This window comes from Poecilia mexicana, unplaced genomic scaffold (assembly GCF_051168715.1).
Source record: "Poecilia mexicana isolate PSO_F unplaced genomic scaffold, ASM5116871v1 scaffold_7, whole genome shotgun sequence".
Taxonomy (NCBI): domain Eukaryota; kingdom Metazoa; phylum Chordata; class Actinopteri; order Cyprinodontiformes; family Poeciliidae; genus Poecilia; species Poecilia mexicana.
Window position 1 is genome coordinate 20848201 of NW_028263376.1, and position 16771 is coordinate 20864971.

At 35.7% G+C, this 16771-nt stretch overlaps 1 long non-coding RNA gene across 1 annotated transcript in view; it reads left to right on the forward strand.

Moving 5' to 3' along the window:
* The first annotated feature begins 708 nt into the window (after positions 1-708).
* The window catches only part of LOC148158424 (uncharacterized), a 52741-nt gene continuing 36678 nt past the window's right edge, over positions 709-16771 (forward strand). The window contains exon 1 of the long non-coding RNA XR_015763805.1: positions 709-4144. This is a non-coding gene — a long non-coding RNA (uncharacterized LOC148158424). The remainder of the gene's footprint in view (positions 4145-16771) is intronic.

Here is a 16771-nt window from a genome sequence, read left to right on the forward strand (position 1 = left end):
CTTGTCTTTAGCACTGTTAGAGAGACTGGACTTCATCATACATGCTGATGAAGAGCCAAGCTTATGGGATTATTTTAAAAAGGGAGGGCAAAAACATTATGATGCTCTTCAAATTATGCTCCCTATGAAGAACTTAATTTGCAACAGACAACATTCCCAGAGCCTAAATATGTCATTCTGATTTTGCTGGATTTGAAAATAACTTTTGTATGCTCTAAGAAGGAGGAACTACAACGTAGGAGTGTTATGTACAAGCAGGACAATTAGCTTCTTATGTTTCAAAACTATTGGAAAAACAAAAAAACTTTGATTCTCTTAATGCCAGAATCTGTGGCCTTATATTTATATTTGATGTTAGCTCAGAAAGGCCAGCTTTCTTTTATTATCAATCTTTAAATGTCATAAAGACTTTGACATATTTCATTTTTTATCTGTAACTGGCAAAGAAGGAGAAATAAATAATAGCGCAAATGAATTTTATGACGAGGTGCTTTTTCCTGTCCTTGTTGACCTCTGGTTTTCTTTAACTTGAACTCCCTTGTGCAACTAACTTCAAAACTAACTCAGATGCTGACGACTTATATTTACTTATTGGATGCTGCACAGTTTCATTTCCTAAGCTTTCCACTGTGTCACACCTGCCCTTACGCTGAGCCTACACTTTAAAAATCAAGTATGAAATAGAAACGCATTTGGCAAGGACTCATCTATCGCTCTGACTTCTACGTTTCAATTTTAAAACATAAATGTTAAACAACATTGAGCAACCAGAGATGGGAGTTATATTATGGCAATAATGAGCAGAAGGTGTAAAATATTTCTGCATTATGAGAAATCTTAAAACTGATTTAATATATTTACTCACTGCCAGGTGTGAGATTGCAACAAAGGCTGTCACAAGCCTAGATGGGTGAAGATTAAATCAGAGATAAACAAGTAATTTCAAGTAATAAGTGGAGTGTGTTCATCCTATTATAGTAGGCGTCACTTGTGGAGAGTGAGCTATCATAAATAACCGCTCAAGACTGATGTGCAAATGAATGAAGCAATTTAAAGGTGGTAGATGTGAGTAAAAGCTGGCATATACTCTGAAGTTTGAAACTAGAAACAAAAGCAGATGTGTTTCTAAAACAGTGGTATAGAGCAAAAAGCTTCTCTGTGTTGATGCTGATATTATTCAGGCATGTTTTCCCTGGAAGATCTGCCTATAATTACATATAAAAAAGAAAAAAAGCTTGTCAGTTTTAAACACCCCGGCTCTTTGCAATGGCATATACCTGGAAAAAAAATACAATCTGCTGAAAACTGGTTGTAATCATGATTCAACAGAAGAAAAAGATTAAAAAGCAACAAGTTGTTCCTCTAACTTTACAAGGAAAAAAAAAATTAAAAAGTCCAAGGATGATAGACTTCATGTTCTCTTCCAGTGAAATCTCTGCTAGTTTTGGGAGTAATTTTTCAAAAGAAATAGTCTAACTTCTGCAAGAAAAAAAAAATTGTTTCTTTTTTAGCTATAAAATACAAGCCAAGTGATTGTGGAACCAAACATTTCTTTACAGGCAGAGCTCCATCAACAAATCGCGCTGAGCGTGGGGTGATGGTCGGTTTGAGTTCTGAAAATTAGCATTCAACTCGTCACCATTTTGTCTTTTCTTACATTAAATTAAAAGGGATGCAATCACAGACCAAGTCTCTTTTAATTAAAAGTTACAGAAGCATAGAAAAAGTAAAAATGTTATAATCGTAAACATTTTTAATCTCAATTGTCAGCTTTTCAAAGATATCCTTAGCAATTAAACTTTCCTATATGTTTTATAATGTGCAGCATCAAGTACTGATTTAGAAATGCCATTCTGACATGATTCCTGCCCCATCTTGCATTGCTTCTGCATCTGCTTTATTATAGTAAGGAAAAGCCTCCCAACTTATTAAGTTCATTATGAAAGTAAACAACATATGCGTAACAAAAATCAGACATCTGAAGGCCCCCACAGGTTTGCAAGTGTTGCTTTCTGTGTAATACCTCCTTGTCTCTTGCATTTCCTAAAATACACAAAAATAAATTCCTAATTTTAAAACAACTTGTCAGCAATTAAGTTACATTCACTTTCCCAGATTTTTTAAAAAGGAAATTTTTGATCCATTTCAATCGAACAACGGTGACATTTTGCCAACCAGAGGGAAATCTAGAGTTCAACACAGCTTCATAAAGCCATGCAGCAATAGATGTATAAAGATGTTAGACAAGCCTAAGGAAGTCATAATTTATTGAATGAATGAATAAATTAATTTATTAATTCACTCAATTATTCTCTATGTTCATGTGACAGAAGCTGAGATCGCTGAGCTACAGTGAGTAGTTTTTTGTTTTTTACAAGGGCAAAGTTTCTGTGACTTCTCCTCTTAGGAGTGCAGTGTAAAACACTGATTTATGATTTAAGGTCCTGCATTCAAACATCTCTTGATCCTTTGTTACCTAAAAGTATTTGATCGTGAGTTGTTTTGATAGTTTGAATATTTTTTTTTTTTTAAAGAAAATTCTAAAAAAAATTAAAGTAAAAGCCCCGTATGCAGCACAGGCACTATCAGCAAATACTTAAACAGATTGTGTAATCAGCTTGACTTATTGCAGTGTTCTGAAAATATCCTGTCATTTTTGATCAAATCAGTACAAATAGAGTAAAAAAAAAAATCAATCAATAAAACATTACACTGCAAAATTGCATTGGAAAAACAAAAAAGAGAAATGTATGGATTGTTTTCTTTTAAAGGTTTTTTCAGTTCTGGTGGCCTTTAATTGATAGTGATCTGATTTGAACCTCTGATGACCAAGTCGAGCACTAGGGCCTCCAAAAATATGGGACCCACACTCTAACCCTGAACCATCACCACGCCCAAATGTATGCATTTAAAGAAAAAAAAAAGAAGTAAAATTAAATATTGTAAAATCTCCTCAGAAGATGCAAGACTGTCAAACAATCTTTCAAGTGAATTGTTGTGTTTTTCTTTGGTCTTCAGCAAACTTTTCTCTTTTCTTATTTTCTATCCAGTTGATTGTAATTAAATTGTACTTATTTATCTACATAAGAAGAAAAAAACAAAAAAACAAACTTGACTTAAGCCAAAAAACTTCATCACACATTCGGTAGTGTGTGCTTTAACTGTCACTAAAGGATTAAGAGAAAAATGAAAGAGGTATCAGGCTCAAAAAACTAGAAATAAAAAGAGTAAACAAAAACATGAAAGAGGAAGAAGCATCAAGGATTCAGCTGTGTATAATTAACATTGTACAGTGTTCTTCTAATATTTGCTAGGCCTGACTTCAATAAAAGCAAAAATAAATAAATAAATAAATAAGAAGTGAATAAATTAAATGATAATGCAACACAAATGTTCATGATTGTCCAGTCACAATAAAATAAAAGTTGTTAAAAGAAATGAACTAGCATTATTGTCTCTTGTAAGTTTGTTGACTTGAGAGTAATGACTGGGAGAAATCAACGGTAGGCGGGCATAGAGCAGGTGGTTATCACTGACTCAAGATCAGCTATACTAAGAACAAGTTGAAATTTAAACAGTGGCATGAATTTGTTGTGATACATGGTTAGATAGGTTGTGTCTGTGAGTGGAACTGTCGAAAATTTTATCACGATTGTGTTGGCAGAAAATAGACCGAAAGCCTAACGGATGTGTCAAGAGAAAGAAGCGTCCGCAATAAAATAAATAAATAAAAGTTCCACCAATAAGTAGCTAACCAAGGTTTTGGACGTGTTTGTTAGCTTAGCCTGAGCTAACTGCGGCTAACTTTAGCAAAGCAACCGAGAAAGCTAGATATGACGCCGGTTGGCAAACAGAGCAAAGTAATGGCGTCACCTAGAGCTCATTAGTGTCATGAAGACCCTGCGTTTTGAGGACCGACAACAGAGGAAAGCTCCCAGGAGGAAATTTTGCTCAAAAGGATTTCACCTTTTCAGAAAATTTGAGAGAGAGAGATGTCTTTTTCAGAAGTTAAACAAACATGAAATGAACTCAGGACAACTATGGGTCGGAAAAAGAGGCTTTTTGTAGTGTCCTTGATGACCATCAGGACTTTGAGGACTTGACATGCTAACTTTGCAAGCATAAAACTGGACGTCTTCTAAAGGTAAGAGCCATTGCGCTTTCTGTTAATTTAATAGGCTAATATGAACTGTTGTGATTGTGCGACCAGATAATGAATATATTTTGCTTATTTGACACGCTGTTTGCATAACATGTATCCTGCATAATTATGGCGCGGTGCTGAGAGTTACCTTAATACTGGGTTCCAGTTCCCTGGGAAGTGGGAATTCAGAGCTGGGCTTGACGTTAAGAAGTCCTAATTTCAACATGGCGATGCCCATAAACGTTGTTTGGAATACCTTTTCAACATTATTTTAACCCTTACTTTCCATAAGCAAACTTTAAATTGGTTCAGTTTAGAGTTGCAAGTGCTACATGTAGCATTGACTCTTACTTGTGTATAAAATAGACATTTTTACAACACATCTTGCTACCGTTGATGAGAGGAGCGGCCATATTGAGACGTTAAGTCTGCCTTACAAGTTGTAACTGGGGGTAGTCGCAGTTGCTTCCAGTTTCCTGGCGGGTGTTCCAGTTTTTTTTTTTTTTTTGATGGGCAAGTTGACATTTCCTTGTTCCAAACACAACTGGAACAGAGCATAAAAGCAATAATTGGCTTTTGCATTGTATGAAGTTTCACACTGCACACACGCTTTGGTTACTGTTTTAATGCAACCTGCATCCAGCTGTGTTGTGTAATGGGATGATTGTATCTTGAGCAATACTAGACTGCTTTCTGCTTGGGTGGTTATCAGTGAACACCTTATTGTCATAATTTTGAGTCATGTACTGGCTTGGGGTGACTTAGTTCTTTGTATTGATATCATGTGGTTTGTGTGCGAGAAGGCAGTACTTGGTTTCTCATACTGGAAAGGGTTACTTTCTGGTGGACTAGTCCTTCAACTTTTTAAAATTCAAATAACTGAGGTAATTAAGGTGGACCTCATCATCTATGTGTGAAGTCTGTGGCAAAAGTCCTAAGTGCTTAGAGTTTGTTGGTGTCAGTTACTTTATTTCCTCCTTTGAAGGGTGTGGTTGTGAGGGGACCTGTGAGCCTCAATGCACAGGGACCCCCAAGGTTACTGACATCCATTGCATTATAAACACCTGCCTAATGAGGTGTGGTATGATAGAACAATAGATACACTGCAGGTATATATACAAAATAAACACAAACGGCTTCTCTCCAATACACAGAAACTTATTAGATTCACTGTGGGACTGCAAGTGTCGCATATTCTGCATCTGATTTCTGTAAATGTAGCTCTCATAGAAAACTCCTCTATACAATTACAGCGATGTGTGATATGATGGATATTTGCATTAGAGTCATAAACCGCTACACATTTGTTGCGCTCTCCCTTTCTCTCTTTATGGTACACCCTACCTCTGCTATCCTAGTATCTCTCTTGCTAGCGACCATCAATTGTCAGAGTAAATTCTTTGGATAACTGTAAGGTCCTCTAAGCATATGCCGGTGATTAAAATGTAAATATAATTTTACATCAGCTGAAGGGGAACTTGCTCCCAAAAAATACAAAGAACGAGGGCAAAAACTGTGGAAGCTAACACTTTTGAAGATGCAAGGTTTCAGCATGAAGAGAAAGTAAAGGAGCTTCTAAAACCTGGTGACTTTATTGCAGAAGTTTTTATGGATTAAGATGTAGCAGAGACAGAGAAGTGAGATCGGAGACAAGAGGGAAGAAAGATGCACCAACAGGATTGATGATTCAATCCAAAAAGTTGGAGAAAGAGGCAACACATTTTAGCAATGGAAATAGTTTAGATAATCTCTGATACCAGCTTAGGAAATGTTAGAAGGGCTGCAGCAGGGAGAAGGTCAGAGAGAATGGCAGAGAGGGGAAGATGTACAGCAAATGGACCAGGGCCAGGAATCAAACTGGGGACGATTGTGCTGAAGACTGTAGGCTTCGCATTTGGTGAGCCTGCTCTGCCACTGAGCCATGTGGCAGCACCCCTCTTTTAATCTTCTTTCAATAAACCAACAATCTCAAAGCCTTCAAATCAAGTTTATTTGTGTAACACAAGCTTTTGTAGTTTTATAATGTTACAAGAAATCTAGCAGTGTGAAAATTCCTCCTTCCAAGGAGCACATCTGACATCAACATAATTTTTCTTGCTCAGTAGACCAGGTTATAGCCAACAATGTCTGCCACGTTGGCTCATTTGCAGTTTAAGCAAAAATACTTAAACTGTAGAAATGTTATTTTAAAGTCCTGACTTGCATTGTTTTATGGGAGATCATGCATTTCTTTTATTGATTCAAAAATAATTCTGAGAAGCTGATAACTATAGTGGAATAATTACCATTTATTAAAAGGAAGCATTTCACCTCATGTGGGTAGATGTTTTGATGTGTGGGTTGTGAAGCTCATAGCAACACGTTCTGAAAACATTAAACTTGACCTCCCTCAATAATTGTGCTAATGAAATGCATCATACACACATTACGCTATGCTAAATGTGTGTTTGTTTAAATAAGTTTGACACAGTAAACACTTTGAAGTCCATTAACAATATGCATGCCTCTTTGTTGAGGTAACTAAATGATAGAGAAGGGGTCTTCAAATCCGAGTGACAGTTTCCTGCACTTTTTAGATGGGTATCTGCTTCAACAGACTTGAATCAAATAATTAGATCATTAGCAGGACTCTGCAGAACTTGACTGCGCACTGGGAAGGTAACTCACCCTTTTATATTAGGCGTGTTGGACAAGGGACACATCTAAAAGTTGCAGGACGCCAGCCCTTGAGGCATGAATTTTAGACCACTGCGATAGTGCATGAAGTGAAACACCAAAGCTTACAGCACATGTTCAGTACTGACAGAGAAGACAAACACAACAGAGGTTCTCCCAGTGCCTTATAGTCAGACCAACAAAATGTAGTTCATAAATGTGATGTGGAATAAAAGTTGTACATGTTTTTTTTCTTTGTTTTGTACTTGGATTCTCACACCTGAGCCCATGGCTCTTTTGGCTTAAGTCTTATCCAAGAAAAACTGGATTTCTATAATGGATTTGGATCCAGTGGATGATCTCTGATAACATCACTGGTGATCTAAGATGTTTGAGCCTTAAAATTATTGCTAAATCAGTAGCACAAGGCTCACTTTTCAGCATATCAATAAACATACAGCAGTTTTGATAACTGAAAATCCTGAAGATCATTTAAGAACAATATATATTGGCAGGTATCCGTCACTGCTTGACAGACTAATTATTTTACTTATAAAATAGTTAATTATGAATTATAAATCCACTTTGAGTGTTTTTTTTTCTTTTTTATAATCCAGTTGAAAGTTTTGTATGTATTTGGATCATGATTCTAATCCAATTCAAAAGTATTTTTAATGGCACACGGATCACTTGATTATTTAGCCATCAGTTTGTCTTCCTTTTTGGTGAGTGTTAATTTATTGCTGAGAAGCTTATTAATTTATATATATATATATATATATATATATATATATATATATATATAATTTTTTTTTTTTTTACACAAGTTCCCTGAATAGTTTTGTGTTTTGTTCATGCTGTGTGTCGCTGTTGTTTTCATGAAACTTTTATACCAGAAAATCTCTGAATTAATTTTCCATGTAAATACAAATCACTGTTTGTTTTTATTCTGTGAGAGAATATTGTGCGCACGTTTATCTTCAAATGTTCTCAATTATCTCCTACAGTCTAAAATAATTTACAACTTTTGCATTCACTGGAAGGTAATGCAATGTGCTTTTGTGTCAGATAGATGGCCGCTCAGGCCCTTATTGTTCCTCAGACACACTAAGTGTACAATGAGAAATCTAACCACAATGGAACCCATTAACCTCGTCTTAAATTGGGCAATCTGAGCTTCGTCAAGCCTGAAATTGTTGTGATTAAAAGCAAAAACTCAATCATGGCGATGCATAATTAATTTCACTTGCATGTTAATTCTATTATGGGCAGACAAGAATGATTTTAATCAATTATTTTATGAAAATCTAGATTTGAGAACGGTGACTCATCTAGACAGCCAGCAGTCAAAAAGTAATTTTAGTGACACCATAGCTCATAGTACACAAGCTATTTGACTTTAGATAATTATGTCATGATGGAATTTATAATCGAAAACAATTTTATTTTGCTTGTGACTGCAAAAGGATTTTCTCTGATAGCAATTTAAGTATTACTGTAAATATAGTTAAAATATAGGCATTTTACCTCTGAGCTTTTTTTTTTTTATATTGTACTTTCACTTCAGTTATGGGGCTGCACAGTGGCACAATTGGTAGAGCTGTTGCCTTGCAGCAAGAAGGCTCTGGGTTCAATTCCCAGCCCTGGTCCCCCTGCATGGAGCCTGCATGTTCTCCCCGTGTATGCGTGGGTTTCCTCCCACTGTCCAAAAACATGACTATCAGGTTAATTGGCCTCTCCAAATTGCCCCTAGGTGTGAGTGTGTGTATGCATGGTTGCTTGTCTCTGACAGACTGGGGACCTGTCCAGGGTGCACCCCACCCCTCACCAGAACGTTAGCTGCACTAAGGGACAAGGGTGTAAAGAAAATGGATGGATGGACTTCAGTTATGGGCATCTAGTCTAGAAATGCATAAAAAAGAGCACAAAGGGAAAGGTAATCTGTTGTTGTTTATGGAGAAAATTTAAATGCAGGGATTTAGAGGTATAGTTATTATAAAAAATCTACTTAGATTAATGAAATGAATTAATGAAAAAATCTTATACATTTTAGAATAACCAAGTTTTGTGAAGTATGACCTTATGCAGCCCTGCTTAATTTAGCACAACAGACCTAGGTCATTAACCCAAACAAGTAATATTAGGGTAAAAATTACTTTGATGATTTTTATTCTTGCAGCCTAGATGACAACAGACAATGCAGACACACATAAAAGGGCAGTTGGGCTAACATGCAAGTTTTTGGATCACCGGAGTAAGACAGAGTACCCAGAAAGAACCCATGAATGTACTGAGAACATGTAATCTCCACAAAGAAAAAAAAAAAAAGATTTAAACCCTAAACAAGCCCGTAGCTTGCTGTTATAAGGCACCTGTGAAAATAACTGCTTCCCTACGCAGCCCTAAATGACATTAATTTTATATATTGAGGCAGAGGTGGGTGATGACATTAGAACCAGGTGAGATAATCAGAGGGGATGTGAAACAACTGTGGCAGAATAAGGGCAAGGAAACTGAGGGAAAAAGCTGAAGACAGAAAGCTGAACCAAAACACAAAAGAATCAAGAAAGAAAAGGGGAAAAAAAACAAACAAAAAACTGAAACTAACAAATGAGAATAAACCAAAATTCATATTGGAAAGATTACAAGAAAAAAAGCAAGAAACTAATAGAAATCAACTTTATGGAAACAAACTAACCACAATAATGAGCAACACAGAGGAATGAACTGAACAAGGAAAGCCTTAAGCAACAATAAACAACCCAGAAATGATTAGAAGGGAATCACAAAACAAAGCTAAATCTCAAACATGACAAGATCCAGCAAAGACGAGCAGAGGAAGCTGATAAGTACAATGAGAGCACAGAGCCTTAATAAGTATCAATAGTTTATTCAAATGGAACATTGTGATGTTTTAACTACTTTATGACTTTTATTTATTGATGTAGAATAATTTTCAGCCCTTTTTCCAAGTCAGCTGAACTTTAATGTATGAATGATTAAGCTAATTTTAGTTATTTAAACTTAATTAAATTCAATTTAGTGACATCATAAATGCAAAAAATGTTAAGTTTATAAGTTTGTCCTCTTTTTACTCCTACATTTAACCCAATTTAATCTAAAGTTAGTCTTTGTTTAAATTCAAATTTTAAGTTTTAATTATTTAGCGAAGTTGAATCACATATATAGACACCGAAAACAAATCAAATCTACTCTAAATTTGTTCAGACTCCGTGTGTTAAGTCAGTTTGCATTTATGTTTGACTTAATCTCTTGGCTTCCAAAATTATTTTCTGCTCCACTTGATGGTTGAATTTACCTCACTGAAATAACAAAGAAACAGAAAGAAGCAGAAAAAGGAAATATGCATATGTTAGCAAAACTTAAAAATAGAAACTGCAGATGTGAAAACTGATTATCATGTTCAGGAGGGACAGTTATATCACCCTTTCTGTCTCTCTTTTTTTTTAACACATGCAAACTTGTGAGACTTTAAAGACTGAGCGTTGACGCACAACTCCACGTCCATTCCCTGAGGCCTCATTAATAGTGCTGGTATATAGAACCCCACCGCTTAAGATATTGTGAGTGTGATCACTGTACAAACGGCTTGCAATGACATGGATGCACTGACTATACACAAAAAGGTACATGGGCATTAACAAATGCAAAAAAAAAAAAAAAAAAAAAAAGCAAAGTCCTTGCAAGTCCATTATATTTATTTATATATATATATATATATATATATATATAGGTAGGTAGTCAAAGTTCATTATAACAATGGAGCACACTCCTCAGTGGGAGCTTAGCTCTGTTCATTATATTTCATTTTAATCCCCTTGTGCTTTTTCTTGGGGTTGTCCACATTCATGCATTGCTGACTGCACTCACAATTTGATACTGATGTGCTGCAGAAAATATCGACTAATTATAGCTCAAAATAATACGTTCGTCCTATTGGTTTACGTAGCTATACCCTAAATAGTTTCAGAGAAACTCTCTCTGGTTATTTGTAGCAGAGAAAATTGCATCACATATTGATCCAATCATTGAGCATAAGCTTGACAACATACGGGGACAATTTACAGAAAGGCCTTATTAACTACAGAATGGACATTGTCAAATAAGGCATTATTATTGTTCACTCTGTTAACGTGGAATAGACTTTTTGCTGATAAAGTATTATATTCATAGGATGAAAGGCCACAAAAAGACGAAAAAACAAAATTGTGATTATAGCACAAGCAGATTTGTGCAGCGAGTCATTTCCGTGGTGAGTATTAGATATGTATCTGAATGCTGCTTGCTGCTTTCCTCAAGGCCAGCCAGCTTAAATAATGATGGTTCTGCCTGGGGGACAGCTGCTAAAGGAATGTTTTTTCTAATTAGATAAAGCCACTTTCCCAATTTGCTGGCTGCTTAAACATAAAGCATGGAAAAGCCTCAGAGCCGTCTTGAGGTGCTGCCAATCCCCATCTCTAACACCCAACTCTGAAAATCACATCACCCAGGAGACAATATGTTGTTAGTGCATCTAACTGATGGAAATAGTTTGTGCCTGCTCCAGAAACAATTGATGGTGAAACAATTTTTATCTGTTGCCAAAGAAAATCCAATGAAATAACATAACCGCCGAGCACTGATAATAGAAAAGACAAACAACATAACAAATGGTTTTGAGTTTCGTGTTTTTAACAATCACTAACACAATTTGCATACTGCAAAGCCTTACTTAAAGCAGCCTTACTTACTTGGTGCTTAAAAATATGAACAGATTTTGCTTTTCCTGACTCTGTGGGACACAAAACTGCACATCCAAGATCATTATGTTTTGACCTCTAAGCAGCTGTGGAAGAAAATATAATTGCTTGAAAAACAACACATTGATACAAACAAGTTAAGTCAAGCTGTTCCCATTTAACAGTACTATTATGAAAGATTGAAAATGTTTATTAAAGAGGGCACAAAAAATCTGTACAACGCAGTAAGAAAACAGTACAGTGAAATGTAAAAAATTGCCCAAATTGAAAAGCTAAATAAAACACTTGAATCAATCTGTCTTCATTTGGAGAGCATGTTTAATACACATTTAGAGAGTTAAAATACCAACTTAGCTAAAAAATACAAGAAAAGGCAAAACACAATAAAGTGTTTGTTGTAAAGGTTTTACTAGAAACCTTTGCTGTACCTTTTACTGTATCTTCAAAGGTACACCTTTGTAAATATATACACAGTGAATTCAATTAAACTCAAACTAGAAATCCAATAATATTTCAGATATTAACAAAAGATAAATTGGGAATAATCCTAATTATCAAATGTCAGCTAAAACAAACCAAGAAGATAAATCCCAGGGTGGCATTTAAAGAAATAAAGTCTCTATCAGGCCATCAAAAAACCTCTTTCAAAGGTGAGGGTCATAACACAGAAATCAAATCTTGCAATGGGTTTCTGTTTCTACCTTGAGTTAAAAAAAAAATGTTCCAAAGACCCGAGGGATGTAATTGATATATTATGTTAAAAAGATATGTAAGAAAGAAGACTGACCTTGTTTTAATAATTTGAAAACTGTTTAAAGCATTTAATCTTTACTACACCTTCTCTAAGTCATGTAAAGGTAACCAATGTAGAAATTTCAAAATTTTCTTTCTTATCTTTCTCATCATTCATGCTGCTGAGTTTTGGTGTAACTGTAAAGGTGCTATTCTTTTTAGCGCACTGACAAAGCAGGGGATTGCAGTAATCTATTCTGCAAGTGATAACGGTGTGCATTAAAGTCTCTGCATTGAGCAGAGAGAGAAATGGACCTTCAGGTACTAAAATGCACTCTTTGTAAAAATTTTAATGCTAGGCAGGAAGCCTAAGTTTGAATCGAATATAACGGTAAGATTTTTAATTTGATTTGAAGGTTAATTTCAATCTCCTTTTTCAGCAACTATGAGTAAATCTAAGTAAGAAATGAGAAGTAATATCACACATGGACACACACTCTTAATTAGGAGTGAGACGGAGTTCACCTGTGGTGGATTTAATTCAGCACCACAGGGAAAGAGAACATCTAAGCTTTGGGTCTATAATCACGATGGTACAATAGCTCAGGCCTGGGGGCAACTGCACATTATCTAGACAAAGACTCTCTTTTTTTTGTCTGGCAAGATTAAATGGTACTTATGTGGATAGCGACCTTCAGTTTCTCTTGCTTTAAAGAAGCATGACAAAAATGGGCAACTCCTAACTCGAGAGTAGTAATGTTAAAACACCCTATTGAGGATTTTGTATTCCTAGCACTCGTTAAAGCAAAGTTCTGGATGACTGATACATTTTTAAAGACTATGTATTTTTTATATTTATTGAAATACAAGAGTTTTGAAATCTGAGGTGAATTATGAAGGATATCCACAGCAGGATACTTCTGCTTGACTCCACTGAGATAATTGAAAATGTCAAAACACTGCTAAAACCCACCTGGGGCTAATTTGAAGAGTGTGCTGAATTAGGTTTGTAGTAACTAATGACATTTTGTTCAATGTAGGAAACACAAGACTGTTTCACTCCAAAGCGGTTTATTGCAAATGATAGTTTGATACTTTTAAGGACGGGTCTAATGCAGTAAATCTTTTGCATTGATTGAATGGTCCAGACTACTAAGCAATTCCAAAAATTATAGTAGATATATTTTATTTCCAGGTGAGTGGGTTAGGCTACTGTAGACTGACTAGCTTCAAGGATTTTAAGGGATCCTCTGGAATGTCACATCGTTTTCCCATCCCCCAGATACTGAGCGTCTCTTTGATATTTAATGAAAGACCATGAGAGAAACTAGATTCATTTTCATATGCTTGGCCTCTTGAACAACTGGAAATGCCTTCCTGTTTAATGGATTTCTTTTAGATTGAAATCTCACATGTATTTTTATATATGGCGACAACTGAAAGGTTAAATAAAAAGGGTTAACCATAGCGAGCGGTGCCATTCCAAGTAGCACTGGCTCTTAATGTCTTAATGTCTGCTTTTAGAGATTTTAAGTCCCTTCAACCCAGACAAGGCTAGTATCTTTTGCAGTTCCATCCCTGGTAATCAGATTACAGACTCCAAGAAGTTAATGAGTTCATTCAGAAGTAATGACACAATTAGATGTAATAAAAACATGACTGCACTCTCTCTGCTACCACACAGCAGTACATTTTGGCATTTTAAAAAAGATCTCATGTATAAAACATTTTAACTGGTTTTACTTACCTATGTTGTGGGAGTTATATAGTTTGCAGCTCAATGTCAGATACCAGTAGAAAGTGTCAGACATGGCAATGCATTTCTTTTAACATCAAATGCCGCAGTCTAACCCAAAGCTTCATACAATAGTTGGCAGGAACACTCCCCCCACCCCCACAAACTCAGAACATTTGATGCCAAAACCAAATTGTAAGTCTTACTATTTGCTTTTTTTTAAACCTATAGTTTTAACCTACAATTTTATCTATAACCTCACAAAAGCTCTTAAATCTGAAGATGTGAAAGTCTACTCTGCTGTGTTTTTAGCCAGACTTTGAGCTTTGTATACTGGTTCATTCAAAGTCAGCTCTTTGATTTTTTTTTTTTTTTTCCGGCCAAAATGACAGGGCACTGTGTTGATGACACAGAGGAGTTGTCGCACTTCCCATTCACCTCTGCAACTATTGGCACAGCAAACAACTTTTTTTAATCTGCCTCTCCTTTACCAACTCAAATTAACAGTTGGACTCACACATAATTATAAGTTATTACAGTAATATTTCCATTCTGCCGGATAGTAAATAGTAATTGCTAATAAAAACGCTGATCCCATAAAGCGCCATCAGGGACTCTAATGACTTGAACTGTAGCCAAGAATATTTTCCCCCATTTGACGCTGTTTCAGCCTAGAGGCTTTTAATGAGTGTCATAATTATGCATCCTAAACATAATCTTGAAATGAAACTCCAAAGGGGAGGATGGAGGGGTAGTGGGGTGGAAGCATCCTCTTCTTAGGCAGCTGTTGCGATGCTGAATGTGAAATTGAAGTTCATAATGTCATGGAAACATGTTTAGTTTTTGACATCAACTTCTTTCCGTCTAGCACAGACATAAAATGGAGTACTAATAGCATTCATCAATATAATATTATGATGGTGACAAAATCAAACTTGGATCTCTTATTTATGCATATATATGCAATACTTATTTATGCATGAACCATAAATTTGCAGATTAACAAAATTATATTAAAAGTTTTAAAGTGAACATGTGTGTAGCACTCATAAATGGAAGAGTCCTCCAAGAATGAAGGATGCAGACTGGGAACAACACTACAGAAAAAAATGTCGGTTCCTCCCTCTCTTCACTGAATGCTTCTCTTTTCTGTAATTACTCAAGCAGCACAGACAAGAAGTAACCATGCCAAACATCTAAGTTTGTGAGGAATGAAGGCCATGTTGTTTAATCAACTTAATGTAGCTAAGCTACTGTGGCCCCAGTTAAACCAAAACTATTAATTTGCGAAACAACCTTTATGCAGCCAGAATTGACTACTTTCCACTGAAACATGCAGTAAGCTTTGGGAGACACTCAATAAACTTTAATTAGTTTTGCAAATGGTTGTAGCGAATAAGAGGTATTTTGTCTAATGCACAGCCTTGACATAAAAGACAAATTTCAACTACCTGATCGCTTAGACCCCAACAGTATTTTGAACAAATTGAAATCTCTGAAAACCCCTTCTTAGTGTGAGCAGCCAAGTCCCACAAGGACAAAACAAAGTGCTCAGTGATCATTTTTATAGGCTGTCTTTTCTACTGGCAATAATGGTTTCATTTTGCAAAAAATGATGATTGAGGATGGAGCTTGTCCCAGTTGTCATTTGTTAAGAAACAAATACAATAGACCTATCATCAGTCCAACATGGAGCTAACTCTGAAAGACAACCATTATCATGGTTAGTCCTATGGTCAGTTTAGAATCAATAATTAAAACGTCTTGCATGTCTACTGACGGTGAGAAAAAAATAATCAAGTTATCCAGTAGCTCTAACAGATAGTCTCCCAAGGCAACAGTGTAGTATTTTTGTTTTGTTGCATTATTCACTTCACTGAGTAAATGGCACAATGGTCCACAAAGTAGATGCTGAACAAACATTACAAAGATGGAAGAGTGAGGTAAATATGAAAGTTAACAAAAATAACGGCGGCAAACAAAAAAAATCTACAATAACTACAAATACTTAAAAATAAAATGTTTAAATATAAGCTACAAAATATGCAAAAGAGAGAGGTTTCTCCACTGGGAGCGCCAGGAGCTCCCAGTGGAGCCCCTGGTGGGGCAACTAAACACCCCCTTTAAAAAAGATGAACCACAATGAAAAACCATTACTCCATCTCCAGCCAACACATATTGTGCTGCATGATAAATCTGTATCAAGAATGTTGCTAAAATATGTTTTTGATCTGGAAGTAATGGCTGACTCCTAAAAATCACTAAGGCCGTTTATTATTAACATACTGCGCCTATATCTCTTGTGCACTTGTGACATTCATATTAAGTCGTTCGCATGACATTTCATTAGTTAATCATTAGCTACAGTTTAACTGAATCAGAAATGCAGTATATTGATCCAATATTTAATATCTCTGAGTGTGCTGTAGTTTTACTATTTCTGTGTCCTTTCATCTACAAATAAGCAACATATTAAAGCCCAACTAAGCCATTTATCTCTGCTTTAGGATTCTTCACTGCATCACTGCACCAAATGAATCATATTAAACTGAAGGCAGAGAGAAAAGTTAACAACATGCAACCCCAGGCCTCGAGTGCTGCTATTCTGCAATTTTTGGAATAATCGCTGCTCCAACACATCTGAATCAAATGAACGGTTAATGATTAGGACTATTACAAAACTTGCTGATATGCCATGGAAGTAATTCAACCTTTACATTCAGGTAATTGCTATGTTTGTTAGAG